The sequence below is a fragment of the Arachis ipaensis genome, chromosome B5 (genome assembly GCF_059453495.1).
Source record: "Arachis ipaensis isolate K30076 ecotype BB chromosome B5, ASM5945349v1, whole genome shotgun sequence".
NCBI classification, from domain to species: Eukaryota; Viridiplantae; Streptophyta; class Magnoliopsida; order Fabales; family Fabaceae; genus Arachis; species Arachis ipaensis.
In genome coordinates, this window is record NC_142440.1 from 132,737,359 (window position 1) to 132,747,912 (window position 10,554).

A 10,554-nucleotide genomic window follows, 5' to 3' on the forward strand; every position below is an offset into this window, starting at 1 on the left:
AGAGAGATTGAGGTGATTGGTGAAGAGTTTTGGGGAAGAGTGTTTATGGGATTGTGTGAAAGAGGGGTGAGAAAAAGTGAGTGGAGGTAGGTGGGGATCCTGTGGGGTCCACAGATCCTGAGGTGTTCAAGAATTTACAATCTTGCACCCAATTAGGCATGCAAAATGCCCTTGCACACAACTCTGGGCGTTCAGCGCCAGATTGGTGCTTGTTTTGGGCGTTGAACGCCCATTTGTAGTCCATTTCTGGCGTTGAACGCCAAAACCATGCTTGTTCTGGGCGTTCAGCGCCAGCTCTTCTCCAGGGTGCATTTTTGGCGTTTGATGCTGCCCATTTCTGGCGTTCAGTGCCAGAACCATGCTCTGTTCTGGCGTTGAACGCCCAAAACATGCTTCTTACTGGCGTTTAAACGCCAGTAAGGTCTTCCTCCAGGGTGTGATTTTTCTTCTGCTGTTTTTGATTCTGTTTTCAATTTTTTTATATTTATTTTGTGACTCCACATGATCATGAACCTAATAAAACATGAAAAACAATAAAAATTAGATAAATAAACATTGGGTTGCCTCCCAACAAGCGCTTCTTTAATGTCAATAGCTTGACAGTGGGCTCTCATGGAGCCTCACAGATGTGCAGAGCTTTGTTGAGACCTCCCAACACCAAACTTAGAGTTTGGATATGGGGGTTTAACACCAAACTTAGAGTTTGGTTGTGGCCTCCCAATACCAAACTTAGAGTTTGACTGTGGGGCTTTGTTTGACTCTGCTTTGAGAGAAGCTTTTTATGCTTCCTCTCCATGGATGCAGAGAGAGATCCTTGAGTTGTAAACACAAGGTTGTCTTCATTTATTTGAAGGATCAATTCTCCTCTGTCCATATCAATCACAGCTCTTGCTGTGGCTAGGAAAGGTCTTCCTAGGATGATGGATTCATCCTCATCCTTCCCAGTATCTAGGACTATGAAATCAGTAGGGATGTAAAGGCCTTCAACCTTTACTAACGCGTCCTCTACTTGTCCATAAGCCTATTTTCTTGAATTGTCTGCCATCTCTAATGAGATTTTAGCAGCTTGCACCCCAAAGATTCCCAGTTTCTCTATTACAGAGAGGGGCATGAGATTTATTCCTGAACCAAGGTCACATAGAGCCTTAAAGATCATGGTGCCTATGGTACAAGATATTAAGAACTTTCCAGGATCCTGTTTCTTCTGAGGCAATGTCAGTTGATCCAGATCACTTAGTTCATTGGTGAACAAGGGAGGTTCATCTTCCCAAGTTTCAATGCCAAATAATTTGGCATTTAGCTTCATGATTGCACCAAGGTACTTGGTGACTTGCTCCTCAGTGACATCCTCATTCTCTTCAGAAGAGGAATACTCATCAGAGCTCAAGAATGGCATAAGGAGGTTTAATGGAATCTCTATGGTCTCTAGTTGAGCCTCAGATTCTTTTGGTTCCTCAGAGGGAAGCTCCTTATTGATCACTGGGTGTCCCAGGAAGTTTTCCTCACTGGGATTCACGTCCTCTCCCACCCTTACAGGTTCGGCCATGGTAATTAATTCAATGGCCTTGCATTCTCCTTTTGGATTCTTTTCTGTATTGCTTGGGAGAGTACTAGGAGGGATTTCAGTGATCCTTTTACTCAGCTGGCCCACTTGTGCCTCCAAATTTCTAATGGAGGACCTTGTTTCATTCATGAAACTTACAGTGGCCTTAGATAGATCAGAGACTAAGTTTGCTAATTTAGAGATATTTTGTTCAGAGTTCTCTGTCTGTTGCTGAGTGGATGATGGAAAAGGCTTGCTATTGCTAAATCTGTATCTTCCACCATTATTAAAGCCTTGTTGAGGCTTTTGTTGATCCTTCCATGAGAGATTTGGATGATTTCTCCATGATGGATTATAGGTGTTTCCATAAGGTTCACCTAAGTAATTCACCTCTGCTATTGCAGGGTTCTCAGGATCATAAGCTTCTTCTTCAGAAGATGCCTTTTGAGTACTGTTGGATGCAGCTTGCATTCCATTCAAACTCTGAGAAATCATATTGACTTGCTGAGTCAATATTTTATTCTGAGCCAATATGGCATTCAGAGTATCAATTTCAAGAACTCCCTTCTTCATAGGCGTCCCATTACTCACAGGATTCCTCTCAGAAGTGTACATGAACTGGTTATTAGCAACCATGTTAATGAGCTCTTGAGCTTCTGCAGGCGTTTTCTTTAGGTGAATGGATCCACCTGCAGAAGTATCCAATGACATCTTAGCTAATTCAGACAGACCATCATAGAATATATCCAGGATGGTCCATTCTGAAAGCATGTCAGACGGATACTTTTTGGTCAGTCCTTTGTATCTCTCCCAAGCTTCATAGAGGGATTCACCTTCTTTCTGTCTGAAGGTCTGAACATCCACTCTAAGCTTACTCAGCTTTTGAGGAGGAAAGAACTTGGCTAAGAAAGCCTTGACCAGCTTATCCCAAGAGTTCAGGCTATCCTTAGGTTGAGAGTCCAACCATACTCTAGCTCTGTCTCTTACAGCAAAAGGAAAAAGCATGAGCCTGTAGACTTCAGGATCTACTTCATTAGTCTTAACAGTATCACATATCTGCAAGAATTTAGTTAAGAACTGAAAAGGATCTTCAGATGGAAGTCCATGAAACTTGCAGTTCTGCTGCATCAGAGAAACTAACTGAGGTTTCAGCTCAAAATTGTTTGCTCCAATAGCAGGAATGGAGATGCTTCTTCCATGTAAATTAGAATTTGGTGCAGTAAAGTCACCAAGCATCCTCCTTGCATTATTATTATTTTCGGCTGCCATCTCCTCTTCTTGTTCGAAAATTTCTGAAAGGTTATCTCTGGATTGTTGTAATTTAGCTTCTCTTAGTTTCCTCTTCAGAGTCCTTTCAGGTTCTGGATCTGCTTCAACAAGAATATTCTTGTCCTTGCTCCTGCTCATATGACAAAGAAGAGGGCACAGGAAAAATAATAATAATAATAATAATAATAGGGATCCTTTATACCACAGTATAGAGGTCCTTGTGTGAGTAGAAGAAAAGAAGAAGAAAATCTGAACTCAGAGAGAGAGAGGGAGTTCGGATTTTTGGTGAGTGATGTGAGGAGGAGATGTTAGTGGATGAATAAATAAATAGAATAAGATGAGAGAGGGAAAATTTCGAAAATAATTTTTTTGAAAAAGAGTTAGTGATTTTTGAAAATAGTTTTTGAAAAAGGTTAGTAGTTTTCGAAAATTAAAATAAAAAATTAAAATAATTAGTTAATTAAAAAGAATTTTTGAAAAAGAGGGAAGATATTTTCGAAAATTAGAGAGAGAGAGTTAGTTAGGTAGTTTTGAAAAAGATAAGAAACAAACAAAAAGTTAGTTAGTTAGTTGAAACAAATTTGAAAATCAATTTTGAAAAGATAAGAGGATAAGAAGTTAGAAAAGATATTTTAAAATCAAATTTTGAAAAAGATATGATTTTGAAAAAAAAGATAAGATAGAAAGATATTTTTGAAAAGATATGATTGAAATTAGTTTTGAAAAAGATTTGATTTTTTAAAAACACAATTAATGACTTGATTCATAAGAAATCACAAGATATGATTCTAGAACTCAAAGTTTGAATCTTTCTTAACAAGCAAGTAACAAACTTGAAATTTTTGAATCAAAACATTAATTAATGATGTTATTTTCAAAAATTATGAGATAAAATTAAGAAAAAGATTTTTGAAAAATATTTTTATAATTTTCGAAAATAACTAAGAAAAATTAAAAAGATTTGATTTTTGAAAAAGATTTTGAAAAAGATAAGATTTTTAAATTGAAAATTTGATTTGACTCATAAAAACAACTAGATTTTAAAAATTTTTGAAAAAGTCAAATCTAATTTTAGAAATTTTAAGAGAGAAAAAGGGAAAGATAATTTTTTTTTTTTGAATTTTTATGATGAGAGAGAAAAACACTAAAAATGCTCAATGCATGGAAATTTTGGATCAAAACAATGAATGCATGCAAGAATGCTATGAATGTCAAGATGAACACCAAGAACACTTTGAATGTCATGATGAACATCAAGACTTATTTTTGAAAATTTTATATGCAAAGAAAACATGCAAGACACCAAACTTAGAAATCTTTCATGTTTAGACTCTATGGATGCAAAAATGCACATGAAAAACAAGAAAAGATGCAAAACAAGAAAACATCAAGATCAAACAAGAAGACTTACCAAGAACAACTTGAAGATCATGAAGAACACCATGAATGCATGAATTTTTCGAAAAATACAAGATGAACATGCAATTGACACCAAACTTTCAACTTGACTCAAGACTCAAACAAGAAACATAAAATAATTTTTTGATTTTTATGATTTTATGAAATTTTTTTGTGTTTTCTTTTAATTTTTTCGAAAATCATTTTGAAAAAGAAAAATAAGGATTCCAAAATTTTTAATATGAATTCCAAGAATCTTACAATCTTAATCTAAAGCTCCAATTTGAGGGTTAGACATGGCTTAATAGCCAGTCAAGCTTTAGCATGAATATGGGAGTAATTCATTCAATTTTAAGCCAAAACCTCTGTCAAAAAGAATTTAGATATGGTTTTATAGCCAGCATGCTTCAACATGCTTCATGAAACTCTAGAATTCATTCTTAAAAATTCTGAAGAAAAATATATTTTTGAAAACATTTTTATTTTAAATTTTTTTTTCGAAAACAAAGGAGAAATTTTTGAAAGATTTTTGAAATTTTTTTGAAAATAAAACAAAAAGAAAATTACCTAATCTGAGCAACAAGATGAACCGTCAGTTGTCCAAACTCGAACAATCCCCGGCAACGACGCCAAAAACTTGTTGCACGAAATTGTGATCTCTGGTAATGGCTCCAAAAACTTGGTGCTCTAATCTCAATTCATAATTTGTCACAACTTCGATACAACTAACCAGCAAGTGCACTGGGTCGTCCAAGTAATAAACCTTACGTGAGTAAGGGTCGATCTCACGGAGATTGTTGGTATGAAGCAAGCTATGGTCACCTTGTAAATCTCAGTCAGGCGGATATCAAAAGGTTATAGAGTTTTCGAAAATTAAATAAGAAGTAAACATAAAATAAGGATAGAAATACTTATGTAATTCATTGGTTAGAATTTCAGATAAGCGTATAGAGATGCATTCGTTCCTCTGAACCTCTGCTTTCCTACTGTCTTCATCCAATCAGTCTTACTCCTTTCTCTGGCTGGTTTTATGTAAGGGCATCACCGTTGTCAATGGCTACCTCCCATCCTCTTGTGAAAATGGTCCAAATGCTTTGTCACAGCACGGCTAATCATCTGAGGTTCTCGATCATGCTGGAATAGGATTCACCCTCCTTTTGCGTCTGTCACTACGCCCAGCACTCGCGAGTTTGAAGCTTGTCACAGTCATTCAATCCCATAGTCCTACTCGAAATACCACAGACAAGGTTTAGACTTTCCGGACTCTCATGAATGCCGCCATCAATCTAGCTTATACCACGAAGATTCTGATTAAGAGATCTAAGAGATACTCATTCAATCTAAGGTAGAACGGAAGTGGTTGTCAGGCACGCGTTCATAGGGAATGATGATGATTGTCACGTTCATCACATTCAGGTTGAAGTGCAAATGAATATCTTAGAAGCGGAATAAGTTGAATTGAATAGAAAATAGTAGTACTTTGCATTAATCTTTGAGGAACAGCAGAGCTCCACACTTTAATCTATGGAGTGTAGAAACTCTACCGTTGAAAATACATAAGTGAATATAGAGGGTAAGCATGGCCGAGTGGCCAGCCTCCCATGGAGGTCTAGAGATCTAAAAATGATCAAAAGATGATCAAAAGATGATCAAAAGATGTCTAATACAATAGTAAAAAGTCCTATTTATACTAAACTAGTTACTAGGGTTTACAGAAGTAAGTAATTGATGCATAAATCCACTTCCGGGGCCCACTTGGTGTGTGCTTGGGCTGAGCTTGAATGTTCCACGTGGAGAGGTCATTCTTGGAGTTGAACGCCAGCTTTTGTGCCATTTTGGGCGTTGAACTCCACTTTGCAACTTGTTTCTGGCGCTGGACGCCAGAATTGGGCAGAGAGGGCGTTGAACGCCAGTTTGCATTGTCTAAATTTGGGCAAAGTATGGACTATTATATATTGCTGGAAAGCCCTGGATGTCTACTTTCCAACGCAATTGAAAGCGCACCATTTTGAGTTCTGTAGCTCCAGAAAATCTACTTTGAGTGCAGGGAGGTCAGAATCCAACAGTATCAGCAGTCCTTCTTCAACCTCTGAATCTGATTTTTGCTCATGTCCCTCAATTTCAGCTAGAAAATACCTGAAATCACAGAAAAACACACAAACTCATAGTAAAGTCCAGAAATGTGAATTTAACATAAAAACTAATGAAAACATCCCTAAAAGTAACCAAATTCTACTAAAAACATACTAAAAACAATGCCAAAAAGCGTATAAATTATCCGCTCATCATTACGCCATGCCTCAACAAGGAATCTTGGAGATTGAGTTGTTTGATGTATGGGGTATTGACTTCATGGGGCCTTTCCCACCATCATACTCAAACACTTATATTCTGGTGGCAGTTGACTATGTATCCAAATGGGTAGAGGCCATTACTACACCCACTAATGATACTAAGACAGTGCTGAAGTTCCTTCAGAAACATATCTTCAGCAGGTTTGGTGTCCCTAGAGCACTAATTAGTGATGGGGGCACTCACTTCTGCAATAAACAGCTTTACTCTGCTATGGTCCGGTATGGAATTAGTCACAAGGTGGCAACTCCATATCATCCACAGACAAACGGGTAAGCTGAAGTCTCTAATAGAGAACTAAAAAGAATCCTGGAATGGACTGTAAGTACCCGTAGACGGGATTGGGCGAGAAGCTTGGATGATGCTCTGTGGGCTTACAGAATAGCATTCAAGACTCCTATAGGGACCTCTCCATACCAGCTTGTGTATGGTAAGGCCTGCCATCTGCCCGTGAAACTGGAGCATAAGGCCTACTGGGCAACCAGATTCCTAAACTTTGATGCCAAATTAGCTGGAGAAAAAAGATTGCTCCAACTGAATGAGCTAGAGGAATTCAGACTCACTGCTTTCGAAAATGCCAAGCTTTACAAAGAGAAAGGAAAAAGGTGGCATGACAGAAAGCTGTCATCTAGAGTCTTTGAACTAGGATAGAAGGTTCTGTTGTTTAACTCTAGGCTCAGGCTATTCCCCGAGAAACTGAAATCCCGGTAGAGGGGACCATATGTGATTACAAGTGTGTCACCATATAGCTATGTGGAGCTTCAAGACATTGATTCTAATAAGAAGTTCATTGTTAATGGACAGAGAATCAAGCATTATCTTGAAGGCAATGTTGAGCAAGAGTGCTCAAGGCTGAGGCTAGATTAAAAGCTCAGCAAGGTCCAGCTAACGACAATAAAGAAGCGCTTGCTAGGAGGCAACCCAGCCATTAGCAAAACTTTTTATTTATTTATTTATTTATTTTTAAGTATACAAGTTTAATATAAATAATCTTCAAGGTAAAGAATCAATTGCATAAGTTCACAGGGTTACAGAAGGATTCAGAATACAAAACAAGGAGAAGGAGCTCACTGGCAAGAAAACGCCAGTAAGAGGTATAATTGGGCGTTAAACGCCCAAAAGAAGCATCTAATGGGCGTTTAATGCCAGTAATGATACCTTTTTGGGCGTTAAACACCAGAATACCATTCTGGGCGTTTAACGCCATACTTACAGCATCCTGGGCGTTCAAAAAAATGCCCAGTGATGAAAGATTTCTGGCGTTTAACGCCAGCCAGAAGCAACAGCTGGGCGTTAAACGCCCAAAAGAGGCTACAGATGCGCGTTAAACGCCCAAAACAAGCAGCAGTTGGGCGTTTAACGCCAGGATTGTGGAGGGGAGGAAGTTTTTGTTCCCAACTTGATTTTTTCTCAAAATTTCATATCTTCATCCATTTTTCTTGCATAAACATGTTACCATACTTTCATTTTTCAAACTTTTTTTTTAATATCTTAATCCTAAAATTAAATCTTTCTCAATTCTTCTTCAAACTCTTCTCAAATATTTTTTTTATTTCAAAACAAATCTATCTTTTTCAAAAAAAATTTCTTTTCTCAAACTCATCAATATCTTTTTCAAATCTTCACAATATTTTTAGAACAAATCTATCTTTTTAAAATATCTTTCATATCTTTTCAATTTTAAATTACATCTTTTCCTATCATACTTATCTTTTCCAAATCACATCTTCTATCATATCTTTTTCAAAAATTTTTGAAATAAACCCACCCCCCTTCCCTTTAAATCTTCGTTCGGCCTCCCCCTCTCTTCCACAATTCGAACTTGGCCCTCCCTCTATTCCTTTCCTTTCTTTTCTTTTACTTGAGGACAAGCAAACCTCTAAGTTTGGTGTGTTTATCCGTGATCACTAAGCCAATACCCACCAAGATCATGGCTCCTAAGGGAAAACAAACCAACTCAAGAGGCAAGAAAGAGAATATTCCAAAACCACTTTGGAATCAAAGGAAGTTCTTAACCAAAGAACATTCAGACTATTACTACAAAATAATGGGTCTAAGGTCAGTGAGCCCGGAAGTTAAATTCGATCTGAAGGAAGACGAATATCCGGAGATCCAAGAGTAAATTCAAAATAGGAGCTGGGAAGTCCTAGCTAATCCTGAAACAAAGGTGGGAAGAAACATGGTTCAAGAATTCTACTCTAATCTGTGGCAAATAGACAGGCAGAGAATAGCTGGAACCGCATTCTATGACTATCGAACTCTGGTCAGAGGAAAGATTGTTCACACCCACCCTAACAAAATAAGGGAGATCTTCAAGCTGTCTCAACTGCAAGATGACCCAGACTTCTTTAATAGGAGAATGATGAGACCAAATCAGAGCTTGGACAAAATCCTAGAGGACATATGCCTCCCTGGAGCCAAATGGACAACCAACACAAAGGGTGTCCCAAACCAACTCAAAAGAGGATATCTCAAACCAGTCGCCAGAGGCTGGCTGGACTTTATTGGGCACTTTATACTGCCCACTAGCAACCGCTCTGAAGTCACCATCAAAAGAGCAGTGATGATTTATTGCATTATGCTGGAAAAAGTAGTGAAAGTTCATCAGCTGATTTCTTGTGAGTTTTACAAAATTGCAAACAAGAACTCCAAAGATGCCAAATTGGCTTATCCAAGCTTGATCTCCCTATTATGTAAAGATGCTGGAGTAAAAATGGGAGTAGATGAGTATATTTCAGTTGAGCAACCAATCACCAAAAAGTCAATGGAAGGACAAGTGCAGGACGACCCCATCAAGAGGAGAGCACATGAGTTCCTCCCGGAAATTCCTCAATTTGAATACTGGGGGTGCCTAGAAGCATCTATCACCAAGTTGCAAGAAGTTATGGATCAACTGAAGGAAGAACAGCAAAATTAAAACAGCATGCTCTGCAAACTGCTTAGGGAACAAGTAGAGCAAGGCGCAAACTGAAAGAGGTGAAGCGCCAGAAGCTATCTCTTGAAGGGCCAAGCACCCCACAGACTAAAGAGGCATCTATCTCCCAAAGCAAAGGTTGTTGAGTCCTAACTTTGTGATAACCTTTTATCTATTTTTAGAGTATATGAGTATTAAAATTAGAGTCATTTGTCTTTATGTCTTTAGTTTCTTTTCTTTTATTGCTAAGTGTCTGCTTTTATTCCTAATTTATACTATTTCCATTAAATAATAAATAAAGATTAGAGTCTATGCCTTAAAGTTATGAACATCCTATGAATCCATTACCTCTCTTAATTGAAAATTGTTCTAAAAACAAAAGAACAAGAAGTACATGGTTTCGAATTTATCCTTGAAACTAGTTTAATTATTTTGATGTGGTGACAATACTTTTTGTTTTCTGAATGAATGCTTGAACAGTGCATATGTCTTTTGATATTGTGATTTATGAATGTTAAATATGTTGGCTCTTGAAAGAATGATGAAAAAGGAGAAATGTTATTGATAATATGAAAAATCATAAAATTGATTCTTGAAACAAGAAAAAGCAGTGAATACAAAAGCTTGCGAAAAAAAAAGAAAAAAAAGAGAGAAAAGAAAAATGGCGAAAAAAAGGGGAAGAAAAAGAAAAAGCAAGCAGAAAAAGGCAAAAGCTCTTTAAACCAAAAGGCAAGAGCAAAAAGCCAATAGCCCTTAAAACCAAAAGGCAAGGGTAATAAAAAGAATCCAAGGCTTTGAGCATCAGTGGATAGGAGGGCCTAAAGGAATAAAATCCTGGCCTAAGCGGCTAAACTAAGCTGTCCCTAACCATGTGCTTGTGGCGTGAAGGTGTCAAGCCAAGAGCTTGAGATTGAGCGGTTAAAGTCAAGATTCAAAGCAAAAACAGAGTGTGCTTAAGAACCCTGGACACCTCTAACTGGGGACTCTAGCAAAGCTGAGTCACAATCTAAAAAGGTTCACCCAGTTATGTGTCTGTGGCATTTATGTATCCGGTGGTAATACTGGAAAACAAAGTGCT

At 37.6% G+C, this 10,554-nt stretch overlaps 1 non-coding gene across 1 annotated transcript; it reads left to right on the top strand.

The window, feature by feature from the left end:
- The first annotated feature begins 2,308 nt into the window (after positions 1-2,308).
- On the top strand, positions 2,309-2,416 carry LOC148565828 (small nucleolar RNA R71). The gene has a single exon (XR_015884757.1). It is a non-coding gene; the product is annotated as a small nucleolar RNA R71 (small nucleolar RNA).
- Positions 2,417-10,554: the final 8,138 nt, after the last annotated feature.